The sequence below is a fragment of the Zeugodacus cucurbitae genome, chromosome 6 (assembly GCF_028554725.1).
Source record: "Zeugodacus cucurbitae isolate PBARC_wt_2022May chromosome 6, idZeuCucr1.2, whole genome shotgun sequence".
Lineage (NCBI taxonomy): Eukaryota > Metazoa > Arthropoda > Insecta > Diptera > Tephritidae > Zeugodacus > Zeugodacus cucurbitae.
In genome coordinates, this window is record NC_071671.1 from 17908938 (window position 1) to 17926324 (window position 17387).

General features: G+C 34.8%; 1 protein-coding gene across 1 annotated transcript in view; it reads right to left on the reverse strand.

Annotated features, from left to right (window-relative positions):
* LOC105218018 (serine-rich adhesin for platelets) overlaps positions 1-3358 on the reverse strand; it is a 134681-nt gene extending 131323 nt beyond the window's left edge. Inside the window, exon 1 of the mRNA XM_054232702.1 lies at positions 3039-3358. The gene's annotated coding sequence lies outside the window, so the exon portion shown is untranslated. The remainder of the gene's footprint in view (positions 1-3038) is intronic.
* Positions 3359-17387: the final 14029 nt, after the last annotated feature.

The following is a 17387-nucleotide window of genomic DNA, read 5'->3' on the forward strand; positions in this document are numbered from 1 at the left end:
GGTTTTGCTAAAAATATAACTGTACTTTCTAAAAATAGAGTTAAACGCATGAATACCTGTAATTTTTTAAAGCACATCAAATTTTTTTTTTTAATATCGCAGCAACAACGAACTTCAATTTGTTCAGGTAATTGATCAGGGTAACGAATTAAGATTATTTTTAATGGATTTTGAAGTTGAAGGTATATATTATAACTTGTGAAATTAATTAAGTCTTACGTGATTTGTGTTTTTAGTGAAATAAGTGTTTTATATTACTTATTTTTTTGTATCTTTTTTCTGCGTCTTCAATGTGTTTACATAAAGATTTAACTGTGTTCCCCCACGATCCCCCGTTAGATTTATTTTCTATTGTCTTTAGCAGAGTCTTAAGGTAATAAAAGTGTTAAAGTTAGATGCGGAAAGTTGCGGATGTATTTGCAATCATCAAAATAATAACGCCCTTTGGATTAACTATTTTTAAGTTCAAACTCATAATAATTGGGCTAAAAAAGCTTGGAAAGAAAGATAAATCGTCGTTATTTCAATCTGTGTACGGTTTACTAGAGGAGACATTTTAAGTTTTTGTTCTAATTATAATGGCTGTTGAATGGTAGTGAAAAAATTAACTGTATTAAATTGTTTGATAATTTACTTTTTTCCTACATGATTTTTTTATATGACATTATTCTTATATGTTGAATGTGGGGGTTGGATGGGGGAAACTATAACGACAAATCATGTTCAGCTTGTGTATCGTTTTCTTAAATTTCTTTACAAAGCCTTACTGAATGTTTTGATCCTCCAACTATGACCATGAGAAGTATTTTTGCGCATCATTGCCATATAATGCCAATTACTGTTCTATGGGAGCTATAGGACCTAGTAGACCGATGGGGCCAATTTTTTTAATATATATTTAAAATATTTTTCTAGTTTTTTGGTGAAAATTTCATAGCGATATCTCAACGGGAAGTATTTATGACCGCGCCTTCATACAAGCCGAACCACTGTGCAGAGTTGCTAAGATATTAGGTCTACAAATTTGCTTCCGCCATTTTTTTCTTTGTAAATTTAAGGCTTTTTTTGTATAAAAACGGTTACAAAAATGTTCTTAAGAATTTTGGCCATCGCTAGCTACTAGTTTTGACCATCTTTCTGGCAGCATGACATTTTGACAGTTGAGAATAAGTTTGGGATGCAAACAGATCTCTACAAATATTTTGTTGGGTTAATGTTGACACAAATGTCCAAGATCGATATAAAACGATTTAATTGACTAGTGCTTGACCCTAGAGACATCTATTGGAAAACGACGGAAGCAAAGTAGTAGATAAAAGTATAATAGCCCCGGCCCTACTAATTTTTTTGTATATATCTCGTAAACTATTAAAGCAATATCAACAAAACTCTCTAGAGCGGTGTCCTTCAGCCATTTGACTGTATAAGGGTCTTCAATGAAATTCGGTATATAATATTTTCTTGAAAAATTGGTGAAATCGGTTCACAACCACGCCTACTTGCCATTAACTCATTTGATTAGTTCACTGTATAATATATACATAAGGAACCGATGAAGATAGCGGAATAAAACTTTAAACAAATACTGTATATTATCTGGCTTCACTTATGGAAAAATTGTCGATATCGGAATATACCTTTTCAAGGCCGCTAATATCGAACATGAAGAACTGAGTGCATAAGTTTAAGTTTCACCGAAAATATCGTTAAATCTCTAAGATATATTAATTTAATTCAGAGGGAATCTTTTTTCGCTAATAACGGTTAATATGTGAGATATCCTAGCCAAATTAAGTGAGCATATAATTTTGGATATAATGCATGTGGTTGGCGAAAATGAGTGAAATCGTTTCAGGAATTACCTCAGCCCTCATATACTATAAATGATGGTTTTCGTAATTCTATTGGACCTTAAGCCAATATGGGTCAAATTGTGTGTTATCTTAATAAAATTACATCAATAAATTGCGAGAGTATAAAATGTTCGTTTGCACCCGAACTTGGCCCTTCCTTACTTGTTAAATTTTGTAATCGAATTGAAATTTAATAGCTTTTAATTGTTTATACTTTTATATACATATACGTTTTTTGATATAAAAGGAAATTTAATTTTTAAATCAAGAAAATATATTATTAAAAATTTTATATGAAAAAAATAAAAAATACACTAGTTTTAAATAAAAATTTTATTTCAAAAAATCCAATTCAAGTAAATTGTTATAAAATGCAATTAAATAGCCATTCATAGAGTTTCGGCTGTTCTAATTGTACTAAAAATTTTATCAATTTTTTTTTTCGATTTGACATTATTTTAATTTTGTTCACTAAAAATGAAAAATGATGAAGTTCATACACAAGAAATTTTTTCACATTTATTCCATTAAAACAATTACTAAGAAAATACAAAAAATCACTCAAATTGAATTTTTGCAATAACATTTTCTGAACCTTCCAAGCAATTATCATTTTCATAGAAACGTGGTTAAATTTCAAGTGCAATAACATAGTATAAGTCATTATATAGGTACACCAATGAAGAAATGCACTTAAGCAAATCACTGTTTATATTAATTGTAAATGAAATTTCATATAATTAATGATTTTTGCATTTATTTGCCATATTTTTACTTTCATATATTTTTTTATAAATGTATGTATTATTTTTGAAGTTTTTATAATTTTTTTTTGTCAATATATTTTATCAGTATATTTTTCAAATTTTACTTTTTCGCAATTTATTTGATAATTTTTTTCTTTCACTAACCAAATACCGTTATTACTTAATAAAGTGCTCGTGAAAAAGTATCCACACGCTTTAATTCATACCGACACATTGACACTTCTGGCCATTGTTGCTGTTGTTTTTAGCTCCACTAGGATTTTGCAAAATTCACCTTTTATGTCATACACTTTTACACACAAATACCAGCGCAGTGTTGCACACATATAAACACATTTATTCGTTGGAAATACATACATGCAGTAGAAACATACATATCTATGGTATATGTAGACACAGATACACTCGCACCACCCACCTACAATAGAATGAGACAAGTTACTGACTGTTGTTACTATATACCGTTACACAAATTTCCGTTGAAAAGCACAATTATCATTTTAAAGCGTCTGTATTTGCGAACATTTCAAAAGCAACTGAATTCAAAATTCATCTCGCTCAGCCAGCAGCAACAGCAGCAGAGCAACAGCAGCAGTAGTAGCAGCGGTGACAGTGGCAGCTGCTGCAGAGACAACCGACCGACCAGTTAGCGAGCGAATCAACCAACAATCGTCACCCACTATCCGGTTATCAGGCGGTATATAATAGGTAGCAACAACAAAAACAATACTCAAGCAACAGCTTAACGGCAGCGTTTGTTGCTGCTGCTGTGAGTAAATATTAACACTCTCCAGTTCGTAAGAATTTGCAACGAGGTACGTACTCGCGGTGGAGCGCTCGTTCATAGTAGTCGGCACTACAAACAACAATCAGTACTTGAGTAACAACAAAAGAGCGCTTCATAAATGCACAAATCAGTGCTGAGCGTTGAGCACACAAACAACAAGTGTGTTCTCTCAAGTTTTCTCTCCGCAAATAAAAAAGAAATCAAATCAAATTGAAAATTGTGTTTCCTTTTTTCCGTATACAGAGGCTACCGGATGCAGGCTGAGCGGAAATGCCCCACAAGATTAGCTGTGATTTCACTGCTGAGAGCGCGAAGTGGTGCCCTGCTCTTGCTCTCACTCACTCTCTCACAAACTGTCATGTTTTCGTTACCTTGGTTTTAAGATTTTCCTTTTTCACCTAGAAATATTTTATCACCTTTATTACCACTTTGTAGTAATTTACGATTACCCAAACTCAACTCTACTTTCATAATTTTTATTTTCTGTTATATATACTCTCATAAACTTATCACTTTCCATCACAAACCATTTGTTTCGTTAGTCCTTGCTCACACTCTCCTTTTTACTCTCACAGCATACGAGTACATCGGTTATCTCATTTTTTATACTCTCACCATTGTGTGGACTCAATGCGAACGTTAAGTGAGCACATATTTGCAGTTAAAACATTCCATTGAGAAACCTACTGTAATAACACAGAAAAGCCTACGGAGGACCAGTTTACCTACAAAGGTCTGTTATTAAAAACTTTTCTTAAGAAAGTCGAAATCACAGATATTTATGCCCGGTTTCACAGTCAGTGCTTAGGTTGTGCTTAAGATAAAACAGAAATATTGCGTTTTACAGTTCATACTTAAGTTCTGCTTAAGTACTGAAAATGGGAGACTTAAGCAGTGCTTAAGTAACAGCTGATTTTTGTTTTGAATATTGACTTATTTGTCAAAAAAATAAAATAAAAATTATTTACTGAAAAAATTTTTGGAATTTCTTGCATTCAATGACGGTTATATGCTCTCCTGCGAGTTGCAATAGGTGCCCCACTCGCTTGCGGTTAAATTCGATGTCCTTTTATTGTTTCCATCCATTTCCCAGATTCTAAATTTATTCGTCGCAAAGTTATTTTTCATCAACAATAATTTCAATTTGTCAGATGGTAATGATAATATATTTTAAACCTTTCCAAAGCTTTGAATGAAGAAGTAGATCTCAAATAGACCCGTTCTATTTTGTTAAATCTGCAAATAGTAAATGAGTGGGTTAGGGTCGATAGTATTCTCATCGACCTAAGTCGACAGAGTTAAAATCCATTAACTAATATTGACGTTTTCCTTTGCTGTACTGTGCCTTTGCTTTGTACTTTGTATCTCACTCTCGATTGAACTCCGATAATTGAAGGTAATTCTTCTCAAAAAGATCGCACAATCTATCCACTTTAGTTTTCTTGACAATTCACGAAATTTGGCGCGTAATCTACTTCTTTACAAATATTTTTAACAATTGCTTCTAACTTTACCAAAAAAGTGCACGCTCTTTGAGGTTCCCAGCCTGGTTTATGAATTGCAGAAAAAATCTGTTCTATGTAGTATCTTAGAGCCAGTTAAGGTCTTTAAAGGATGCCATACATAATTTGGTTTTAACCTAGAGCATATACCAGAGTCTCAACACTTTTCAAATTGAGCTGTTGAATTCCTGTATCTCTTACTTCTGGATGCTGTCTGTGAATAAAGTTGGTTTAGAGTACAAAACCAAATCTTGACAGAAGCGAGTACAGATGAACTTGAAAAGGTAAAATATGGGCTTAAGGAAAATATTTAGAAATTATTATTACGAACGATTGTGAGATTAAGGTTTTGGAGAGAGAAAAGAGAGAGAGAAAGTCCAAACACCGAGTACAATGTGTAAAATCTTAAACAGAGCGAGAGTTGTAATGCTATAACTTTCTCTCAACAGCGTTCTTTTTAACCACAGCTCGAGTGTGGGTGTTCAGTTTTTAAGTTTTGTGCTAGACCCCTACTCTGATTTCTTTTTTTTTAACATTTTCCTAGCACTTGCTACGATTAGCTGCTATTTCTCTATGTAACTATGTTTGTAAACGCATGTTTTGATAAACGGTAAACTGAGTGGCAGCTGGCGTGGTAGGAGAGCGATAAAGCTCTCCCTTAATTTAACCTAGCAAAGTCAAAAGGACACTTAGTTGGGATTAACAGTGTTGCCTTACACAATCTTTGCAAAGCAACGCTGCTAATTTTAATTGCAGATTGGGAAAGTGTGTAGTGTGGATATACAAATGTTTTTGCTATCGCATGAGTTGAGATGATTTACTATAATTTATTATTATTTTTAATTATTGAATATTAAATTATTTGAAGAAAAAATTTTATTATTTTTGTTCAAAAACATTTTTAACCCAGATTTCACTATTTTCAAAGAAAATTTCTTTCATTCATTACTTTGCAGCTAAGCCATACCACTCTCTACAGCTTATTGCTCTCTCAAAAAGTTTACTTTTAAACACTTCCGCTCACGGCCCGCTCTCTCTTCTCACCACATGTTCATGCTCTCAACATTGACATTGATTCCTTTAGCTGCATTTTTTACCACTTTTGTCTTATTACATGACTTTGCATACAGCTGTTGTTGTTATTGTTGTTCTACGAGCATTTTCACTTTGAACTCTCAATCGGCAGGCAATCAGGCCAAGCTTGGTCATGACAGACCAGACAATCACGACCTCAGCAAGCTGTACAACATTGTTGCTGTCTCATCAGCTGTTATTATTGTTGTTGTCACTGTTGTTTTTCGGTACTGTTATCGCTGTTCGGAGGCTGTTTGTACATATGTATTATTGCCCTTGCACTTTCGTTTGCTCGCATCTCTACACTCTTCGGCAGCATGTTGTTGTCCTTCCACAGTTGCCGTTGACATTTACAAGTGTGTGTGTTTCGTGTATGTTCAGTTGTTGGTTCTAGGACATCCCATTTAATCAACCTTGCAATGAAATGTGGATTTATCGAAATACATGCTCCGTGTGTGTTTGTGTGTGTGAAAATAAGACCTGCCGTCCTCCCACCATTTCCATAGCTACGTAACGGTCTTAAAAGTTGGAAGGTGTGTGTGTGTGTGTGTATATATATAGAGCATGGATGTGTGTAAAGGGTGGGCGGACTTTTGCAGATGTTCAGATTTTTAGCTGCGAATGACATAGTTGCTTGAGCACAGACACAATTATCGATAAATTTCAACAGAACACACACTTGTGAAGTGATAGTTTAGATGACTTGAACACATATATACATACACATATCTTTGAGTATGTAAGTAACCATAACAAGTGAACAAATTTATATTTTTACTTGAATAATGTTCAAATAATTATAAAAAATAAATATTATATTTAAGATATGGACTTGCGACTGATTGACCGATTCCTCCCGATCTTTATCTTGCCCTACTGTGATGCCCAACTTCACATACCTTGACTCCAGTCTGGAAGACATTTAATCACGCAAGACCCCTAGCAGCAACTCATGTAACCTGCAGCTTGACACCAAGCTTAAAATTACTTGAGTCGCAAAAATTTAAACAAGCTTAACCCATCAACATGGAGACGAATTTGAACTCACATGATATTTCAGAACTACCTTAGCATGTACAAAGCCTGACCCAACAAAATTTAAATAAACTTAACCTCCTGTGACCTTTCAAACTGTAAAAAATCTTACGTCACGTGACAACTCAAAATATAAACTTACCCGAACGTTATGTGAACCAAAAAATTTAAACAAACCCTGTTCCACGTAAACCTTAAAATATAAAAAAACTAGACCTCACATGAACACTGAAAATATACTGAAAATATAAACAGTTCTGGCCTTACGTGATTCCTCAAAGTCTCAACAAATCTTACCCCACGCGCCCTTTTAAATATAATCATATCTGCCATAAAAACATTTCTGATTCGACGCGAATTTATATAATTTAAATAAATCCATCTTCACTCGACCTCTCAAAATGTCAACACACATGACCCCATAATATATAAATAATTGTGATTTTGTGGATTTTTAAAACGTAAGAAACCTAACCTCATATGAGCACTAAAATATCTATACAAACCTTGTCCCACGCGTCGCTTAAACATATAAGAAAATCTGACTTAAAGTTAGACCACAAAATATATGTACATACATCCATTTACATAAAAAGAATTTCCCATAAATGTCGTTAACATGATCTTTGACAGTGGTTTGTTCACATTATGTTCGAGGTCAATGACCTTTGACAGGTGTTTGCTTACATTTCAATTGAGGTCAATGACCTTTGGCCGGGGTTTGTTTACATTTTTGTTGAGATCAATGACCTCTGGCAGAAGTTTATTTACATTTTGGTTGAGGTCAATGACCTTTGACAGTTGTTTTTTTTACATTTTGCTCGAGATCAGTTACCTTTGGTCGGGGTTTTTTTTACATTTTGGTCGAGGTCAATGACCTTTGGTAGGGGTTTTGTTTACATTTTTGTTGAGGTCAATGACCTTTGGTAGGGGTTTGTTTACATTTTTGTCGAAATCAATGACCTTTGGTGGGGGTTTGTTTACATTTTGGTTGAGGTCAATGACCTTTAACCGGGATTTGTTTACATTTTTCTCGAGGTCAATGACCTTTGACAGTTGTTTTTTTTTACATTTTGCTCGAGATCAATTACATACCTTTAGTCGGGGTTTTTTACATTTTGATCGAGGTCAATGACATTTGGTCAGGGTTTGTTTACATGTTGGTCGAGGTCAATGATCTTTGACAGGGATTTGTTTACATTTTCGTGGATGTCAATAACCTTTTGGTCGGAGTTTATTTATATTTTGGTCGAGCTCAGCGACTTTGACAGATGTGTGTTTGTATTATTTATGAGGTCAATGACCTAGGAGCGGGGTTTAATTACATTCGAAATGGTTTATGGAATTGGTGTCATGGATGCTGAGATTTTGACCTGATCTCACAAGGTTTTCTTACAATTTACAAATTTGGAAGAAATCTGACCCAGAGCGTGTGGGATTATATTTTTTGAGTGTTTGAGACATCAAGTGAGGATAGGTTTGCTTATATTTTATAAATCCACGTGAAGTCAGAATTACTAAAATTTAAAAAACAAAATTATGGTGAGCATATTTGTAATTAATAAAAACAGATAAAGCCAGTATAGGCCTCATGTAACTGTTGAATACCCAATGTGTTCACTTGACTTTAAATAGATTTTATATTATTAAAGACAACGGGAAGTAGGAAAATACTTATGTGATATTATACTAGTGTAAATATTGACCTGATTTTTTAATTTTTTTGTTCCAGTACAAAAAGATCTCAGAGCTATATTTTTGGTGAAAAGTATGCAATAGGCTTTGATGGACCCCACAATCGATATATAGTGTCTTGAGAAGTTGTGATTCTATTGCGATGATTTACATAAAAGATATGTTCCGATATCTTAATCGGTTTTTGTTTTTGTATATTGTAAATTGAAAGAATCAGTCAGAATCAGAAGTAGGCGTGACGGTAGTTCGATTTCGCTCATTTTCAAACTAGAAAATAATTATAACAGGGCAATGTTAGAAACTAGATTTGGTGGAAATTGGTCGAGTAGCTGTCCAATTTTCTCACAATATCCAACATTGGAAGTATTTAATGCGGTAGCAGTTATTGGTTTCGAGAGAAGAGCTATACTTTCTCCCAAGTTTAAAAAATAAAAGAATGCAAATTTGAATGAAGCTCTGCAGAAAATATCCAATAATTGCATAACGATGAACAATTTCATGTATTTTGCTGACTCTGAGGAATCTTCATAGCGGTTCTTCGTGAAAAAACTTAATGTTTTTCATATTTTTAGATTCCGAATATCTTTAGAAGAGTCTTATCATTAAAATTACAAATTTTTTTAATGCTGCATCCACGCGCACTTCTAATATAACCGTACTTGCAATCTTTAAAGAGCTTTACGCCTTTGCTTTACTGTCTCTTTATAGTCATCCATTGAAGGCTTAACTTTGTCTATTTTAATTTGTTACACCATTTGTTTTTATACTACAATTTATATATTTATATATGGTATATAGTAAATCTTTTTGTTTTTGTAATTTTGCTATGGCAACATCACTGCCTTGTTGTTGTGCGTCATAAATGTATTGGTTTACCAGCAGCTGAAGTGGAGCGCCGTATGATAGTGGCGTACATGCCCTACCACACTGCGAAGATAGAGGTTGTTTTTGCTATTGTTGTTGTAAGTTAACTGTAGCTTTCTGGAGTGGGCACCAATACATCTATTGAGAGGTAGTTGTTAGTATACACCAACTTATTGGAGGAAGTACTCAAAGTAGCAGTTGTTTTGCAGTCACGTTCAGTATTTTTCACTCGCTCTCTCGCTCTCAATCTCTCGACTGTTTGTTTAACTGGAGAGTCTTGCTACTACTCCGTTACACAATAATACATACATAAATATTGTATATATATGTAAATATATCGAGATATATAACACGGCTTGCACATATATTTTGAAGTTTGCAAGGTTATGAATGAAAAGCTTTCCGGGAAACTTATTTCACACAAACACATAAATAAACACATAGACTTGCATAAATCTGGGGTTGTTTGCATACATAAATACGGGAATAAGCGTATGATTTGTAAGTGTGTAGCTTGCTTGCTTTTTTTGTTTCTTTTAATTGGCCACCCACTCATAACGCTCCATTGCTCTGCAGAAACACACACACAAGTATATTTGTATATATGTAAAAAAAATCACACAGCTGACAGCATATTCTGCATGTGCGCACCATGTGTTTCTTGTTTACGGTGGGCGGAGGTGTTAATAAAATTTATATTTGAGCCATGCAAATTCACACGCACACAAACACTGAGAGGCACACAGGCACATATACTTAAATATATACATATTATACATACATACATATATACACATTGCCTGCATGGAGAAAAAAATATTTATCAGGAAATTGCAGCCTAAGCTTGCTGGCTGGTCAGCTCCCAGCCTGCAAATAATTCACATATAGATTTGCATAAATTGCACTCGTGTGCTTAATACAACACAGAGGCAGGCACGCAGATACACATATACACACTCACAAATAAAAATGTATATGTGCAAGTATGCAAAAAATATATAAGTATGTATATATTGTTCCACACAGCATTTATGACCTCAGCATTTTGTAATTCCCTTTTGCTGACGTCGTAAGTCGGTCAAACCCTCGTAAGTTCAATGGAAAGGCTGCGATGCAGGCTTATACTTATGTAGAAGCAGGAACAGCACAACAACAGCAAAGCATACACATATATACACATAAAAACAACAACACACATACAATTACAAAGAAATGTTGATGTAAAAACTGCTTAAATCTGCTGTTAGCCGCTTTTGGAGTGCTGCGCTGTACGGTAGATGACATATTTATTTGAAACACATGTTGAGGAAGGGGAAGGCCTCCACTCCGTTGGAGGGACCAGGTGGAGAGCGACCTGGTTACACTTGGGATCTCCAACTGGCGCCGAACTGCGAAGGAGAGAGACAGGTGGCGCACTATCGTCGATTCGGCTATAACCGGCTAAACGGTTGCAACGCCAATCACATACATACATGTTCAATATAAGTTTACATGCATAAGCAAATATGTATGTATGTAAGTATATATGTAAAATAGTTTAATATCTCAAATAAATAGCGAACATCTTCAAGCTGTTCAAACAATGCAAATATGTTGTTTGCATATTGTTAAAATGTAATAAATATACTCAAAATATATAACTATTTATAGTGTGTGAAGAAGCAACGATGGTGCAACGGGGCGTATGAGTAATATTTGTTTGATTGGATTTCAACCGGAGTGGGCAGCAATAATGATGAATGAGGGTATTATAATCTGCAATATGAATTAATGGAGTTTTAAGAATATGTAAACACTTTAGAGATCATTATTGAACACTTTGTTATATATAGAATATGTATATTTAAGGGGTTAAGTGGACTTAAAAATTAAAAAAAAAATAATTATAATAATAGTCTTATTAGATAGTGCAAAATATTATCCAAAACTATCAAATCAATCCGAGTAATATTCTAAGAGATATACCTTTTGGAAGTTCCGCCCATCAGGCCACGTCATTACGAATGTGAAACTTTAAACGCATTTATCTCAAAACTCAATTTTTCAAGTCGGTGCACATGATAACTCAAAAAGTTATAAAGCGGGTTTGTTAAAATTTTACACACGTCTTTGGCAAATCATGAAAGAGGGATTTTTTTTTTTATTTTTATTGTAACTATTTTTTCGAGCCAATATATGCTGACAATTTGACTAGAATGTGATTTTTTAAGAATTTTTCAAATTTCAATATTTTTCTTTTTCCCTTTGTTCATTGACTAGATTTATCCATGCATTATCGAAATATTTTTGGTTTATTGATTTTAGATGAAACAATCATGAGTTATGATGTCCACCGCACGACCTTTTTTGGACACGTCATAGGAGGTGAGGTGCCAAAGGCTGAATTTTTATACTCTCGCAACAAATGTTGCTAAAGAGAGTATTATAGTTTTGTTCACATAACGGTTGTTTGTAAGTCATAAAACTAAACGAGTTAGATATAGGGTTATATATACCAAAATGATCAGGGTGACGAGACGAGTAAAAGTCCGTCCGTCCGTCCGTCCGTCCGTCAGTGCAACGGATAACTTGAGTAAAAATTGAGATGGGCAAAATCGGACCACTGCCACGCCCACAAAATGGCGTGGTTGTATTTGCCCCCCCAATTCGGTTATTTGTATATATCTCGCAAACCAATGAAACACAAAAAACGTCAGAAACACTAAATTTTACAGAAGAAATTGTAGAAGAAAGCTGCACTCAGATTTTTTTACAAAATGGAAATTGGGCGTGGCATTGCCCACTTATGGGTCAAAAACTATATCTCAGGAGCTACTCGACCAATTCGAGATAAATTCGGTATATAATATTTTCTTGCCACCCTGATGACACGTGTGGAAATGGTTGCAATCGGTTCACAACCTTCCTATATAACTCAATTTTGTAGTCCATCTTATCCCTTAACCTTTATAATATATTAATAAGGAACCAATGAAGATAGCGAAATAAAACTTTACAGAAATACTGTATATGATCTGTGGCGTCACTTGTGAAAATCGGAATTTGTCGAAACCGGACTATAACTTTTGAAGGCCTCGAATGTCGAATATGAAGAATTCAGTCCCATGGTAATTTTTCACCGAAAATTTCGGTAAATCTCTCAGATATTTTATGTAAATTTTGCGCAAGATTTATGGTCCTCAGAACATTGGCAACGGCGAATACCGCAGACGATGGAACAATGAGCTGTGTGAGTTATACGACGACATAGACATTGTTCAGCGAGTAAAAAGACAGCGGCTACGCTGGCTAGGTCATGCTGTTCGAATGGACGAAAATGCTCCAACTCTGAAAATTTTCGATGCAGTACCCGCTGGAGGAAGCCAAGGAAGAGGGAGATCTCCACTCCGATGGAAGGACCAGGTGGAGAAGGACCTGGCTTCACTTGGTGTTACCAATTGGCGCCAAACTGCCAAAAGGAGAGCTGCGTGGCGCGCTCTTGTGGACTTGGCTATAACCGCGTAAGCGCTTTCTACGCCAGTCAAGAAGAAGAAGCACTGATAATATTAAAAAAATGTTAAACTAACTATTGTATTGAATTATTTTTATAAACGGTTTGAAGATCTACTCTGTCGTCTAAACGTGACGATTATATGGGTGCAATATGCGGTCGTCGGCCAAACCAGAAATCAGGTTCTTTATATTAGAGAATTTTCTAATATTTCTAATTACATGATAAATTTACAGAATATGTATAATATATGGACGCTTGGAATGGATTGGTCTTGTGACCGGATAACTGCCATCGTTGGGGAGATAGATGCAATTTTTTCTTTCCCCAGCCGAGAAGAATGGACCAATGATACAATTATTGATAGTACGAATGGTGATTCACCGACGCAATTACCTCAAACTTCCCTAAACCTTTCAACGCACTCAAGCGTTGTCCAAAACAATGGATGCTAGGGGAACATCTCAGGTCTTGGAACATTTGCAATACGGGTCAAATCACAAAGCTACTATGGGGTAATGTTGTCAATGGACAGACTAAAAAAACTTCTTATTTGGAGCAAAATATAACTAAGCTGTATCACAGGGGTTATCACGGGGCACTTACTCCTAAGAGGCCAACAGCAGAGCTTAGTATAGTGGAATCGGCAGAATCAAGAGCGTGCGCGGAGGATGACGAGACGTTAGAGCATTATCTTTGTGAATACCCAGCTTTCAGTCGTTTAAGAAGGGGCACTTTCCACGGCTTCCAATACTCTAACCTAAGAGAAATTGGGCAGCTGAGATGGAAAAATCTTAGAAGTTTTGTCAAATCGACCCAGTTGTTTAGGTGACGCTTATCACAGTACTTCAGTACAATGGGCCTAATGATGGCCTAAGTGCGGCCGCTTGTGGTCAGGCTGACTTTGCCTCCCTTTTCAAACAACCAACTAATCAACCATATGGACACTTAATAGACTCGGCTTTTTTAAAAACAAGTATTCAAAACAGCCTGGAATTTTAAGATTGTTTATTGAAAAAATTTGGAAAGGAAATTTCGATGTCGTCTAAAGATTTGAGAATTTTGAATTCGCGGACATTTGTTGATCCTAATTAAAATTCCGGCTACAATGGAGAACTCGTACAAATATTTTTTTAGAACTTCCCGACAAACATTTTTGTTGTTTCAAATTGAGCTGCGTTTGAGAATCAACCATAATTTCAAATCTCAAACGCTTGTTCTCAAATACATTTTAATTTGAAAACAAAGCCATTCTCAAACTAAAAGGCCCATTTTTAATATGAAATTGTCCTATGTTCTCAATTTGAGAATGTCAAAATCTCAAACATTTTCTCAAATATGAAACGAGAAAATGGTTATTCTAAAAATTGTTAAATGATGGAAAATTAAATTTGACAAATAGATTTTGAGAAACTTTTGAGAAAATGTTGTCCTTCAAATTGAAAATTAATATTTTTTTCAACGATTGAGAATTTCAATTCAAATGTTTGTTGTATTTAGGTGTTAGAAAAAAATGAAATTCTTATTGCAGATCATTTCCTTACGGAGAATTGCTTCATAACCAAAACTATATTTTTTTGAGTGTATAAATAAAAAGAATTAAAAAAGTTGTCAAATAGTATAAAAACTTATAAAATTAGTAATAAAGCTATTAATTAATATAAGATAATTATAAAATTTTGTAACATAAAAAATAATAATATTTTTAATTAAATTACCTTTAAAGTCCACGCACAGGGTACTGAAGCGATATTTTCGATGATGCCACTGATATATTTTCATGAAAAACTTAATTGCTGTAGACAAGGCTTCATTTGTGCACTTCAATTGAACGCAAAACAAATAGAAACAAGTAAGGAAAGGCTAAGTTCGGGTGCAACCGAACATTTTATACTCTCGCAATTTATTTAGAGATTTACCTATATTTTAGGTGAAAAATTACCCTTAGGCACTGAGTTCTTCATGTTTGATATGTATGTATACATTATAAAGTGAACGAATCAGAAGGACTCAAAATTGAGGTATATGGGAAGTAGGTGTAGTTGCGTATTCCACTAGTGTCATCAGGGTGTCAAGAAAATATTATATACCGAATTTTATTGAAATCTGTCGAGTAGTTCTTGAGATATGGTTTTTGACCCATAAGTGGGCGACGCCACGTCCATTTTCCAAAATCTCAGTGCAGCTTCCTTCTGCCATTTCTTATGTAAAATTTGGTGTTTCTGACGTTTCTCGTTAGTGAGTTAACGCGCTTTTAGTCATTTTCAACCTAACCTTTGTATGGGAGGTGGGCGTGGTTATTATCCGATTTCTTTCATTTTTGGACTGTATAAGGAAAAGGCTAAAAGAAACGACTGCAGAAAGTTTGGTTTATATAGCTTTATTGGTTTGCAAGATATATACAAAAAACCTATTTGGGGGTGGGGTCACGCCCACTTTTTCAAAAAAATTACATCCAAATGTGCCCCTCCCTAATGCGATCCTATGTTCCAAATTTTATTTTCATAACTTTATTTATGGCTTAGTTATAGCTCTTTATGTGTTTTTGGTTATCGCCATTTTGTGGGCGTGGCAGTGGTCCGATTCCGCCCATTTTCGAACTTAACCTTCTTATGGTGCCAAGGAATACGTGTTCCAAGTTTCATTAACGGACGGACAGACAGACATCCGGATTTGAACTTTACTCGTCACCCTGATCACTTTGGTATATATAACCCTATATCTAACTCGTTTAGTTTTAGGACTTACAAACAACCGTTATGTGGACAAAACTATAATACTCTCTTTAGCAACTTTTGTTGCGAGAGTATAAAAATAATATTGAGTAATTACTGCTAAATATTTTATAATACTTTATATGATGACTAGCAGACCCGGCCACACGTTTTTGTGGCTATGGTATACATTAAATTAAGTTGGTCCAATCTAGGCTTCGGCGACGATATTGATTACTCGAGGTTGATTTATGTTACGCAACATGACTACAACTTACACTACTTTTAATTGCAAAGTACAGGCAATTTTAAATAGTTTGGGATAAAGAGTCTGGCGTAAATCACCTACTAACAGAATCCTGGCTCCACCAAAAACGTTCATCGACAATCAAGATCTTTTAAAGTCCTGTGCAGTACCTCCAGCGACTTCTTGAATATTTGGAAAATTTTCGTTAAAGCGCTATTTTTGACGATTTTGCTGACTGGTGTTTCGTTCATTTGCAATTTAGGAGTAATTTCAAGGCCGAATGTACCGTATGTTTGCCTACTAACAGGTTCCAAGTCGCCCCTATTCCCGTTAACCTTGGTGGTGAAAATGAGTGAAATTGGTTCTGGAATTACATCAGCTCTCATATACTATATATGATGATTTTCTATTGGACTTTATGGCGAATATATATGTCACATTGTGTGTTATCTTAATAAAATTACATCAATAAATTGTGAGAGTATAAAATGTTCGGTTGGACCCGAACTTAGCCTTTCCTTATTTGTTACAAATTGTTTTGGGCTATCGACACAACCTTATACAATTGAACAATAACAAAAATATTTTAAATATATATGACAACGTTCAAAATATCATTTTTTTGTTTTCTCTTTTATATTTTTCTTGTAAACTCGAATAAAATTCTCTTATTATTATCTTCCTCGCAATTTTTTCATATTTACCCACTTTGTAATCCTTTTCTGGCCTTCCACGAATATTTCAAGACTAAAATTAGCCAGATCGGTTTGGCCGTTCTCGTTTTTTTGGGCACAAACGAACAGCAATTCATTTTTATACTCTCGCAACCTGTTGCACAGAGTATCATAGTTTTGTTCACATAACGGTTGTTTGTGTCACCAAGAAATATAAGAGTTAGATATGGGGTTATATATACATAAATGATCAGGATGACGAGTAGATTTGAAATCCGGATGTCTGTCCGTCCGTCTGTCCGTCTGTCCGTGCAAGCGATAACTTGAGTAAAAATTAAGATATCTTAATGAAACTTGGAACACATGTTCTTTGGCACCCTGAGGAGGTTGCTTTCGAAAATGGGCACTGCCACGCCCACAAAATGGAGGAAACCGAAAACCTATACAGTGTCATAACTAAGCCATAAATAAAGTTATGAAAATGAAATTTGGAACATAGGATCGCATTAGGGAGCGGCGCATTTGGATGTAATTTTTTTGGAAAAGTGGGCGTGACCCCGCCCTCAACTAAGTTTTTTTGTATATAACTCGCAAACCAATAAAGCTATATAAGCCAAACTTTCTGCAGTCGTTTCTTTTAGCCATTTCCTTATACAGTTCAAAAATGAAAGAAATCGGATAATAA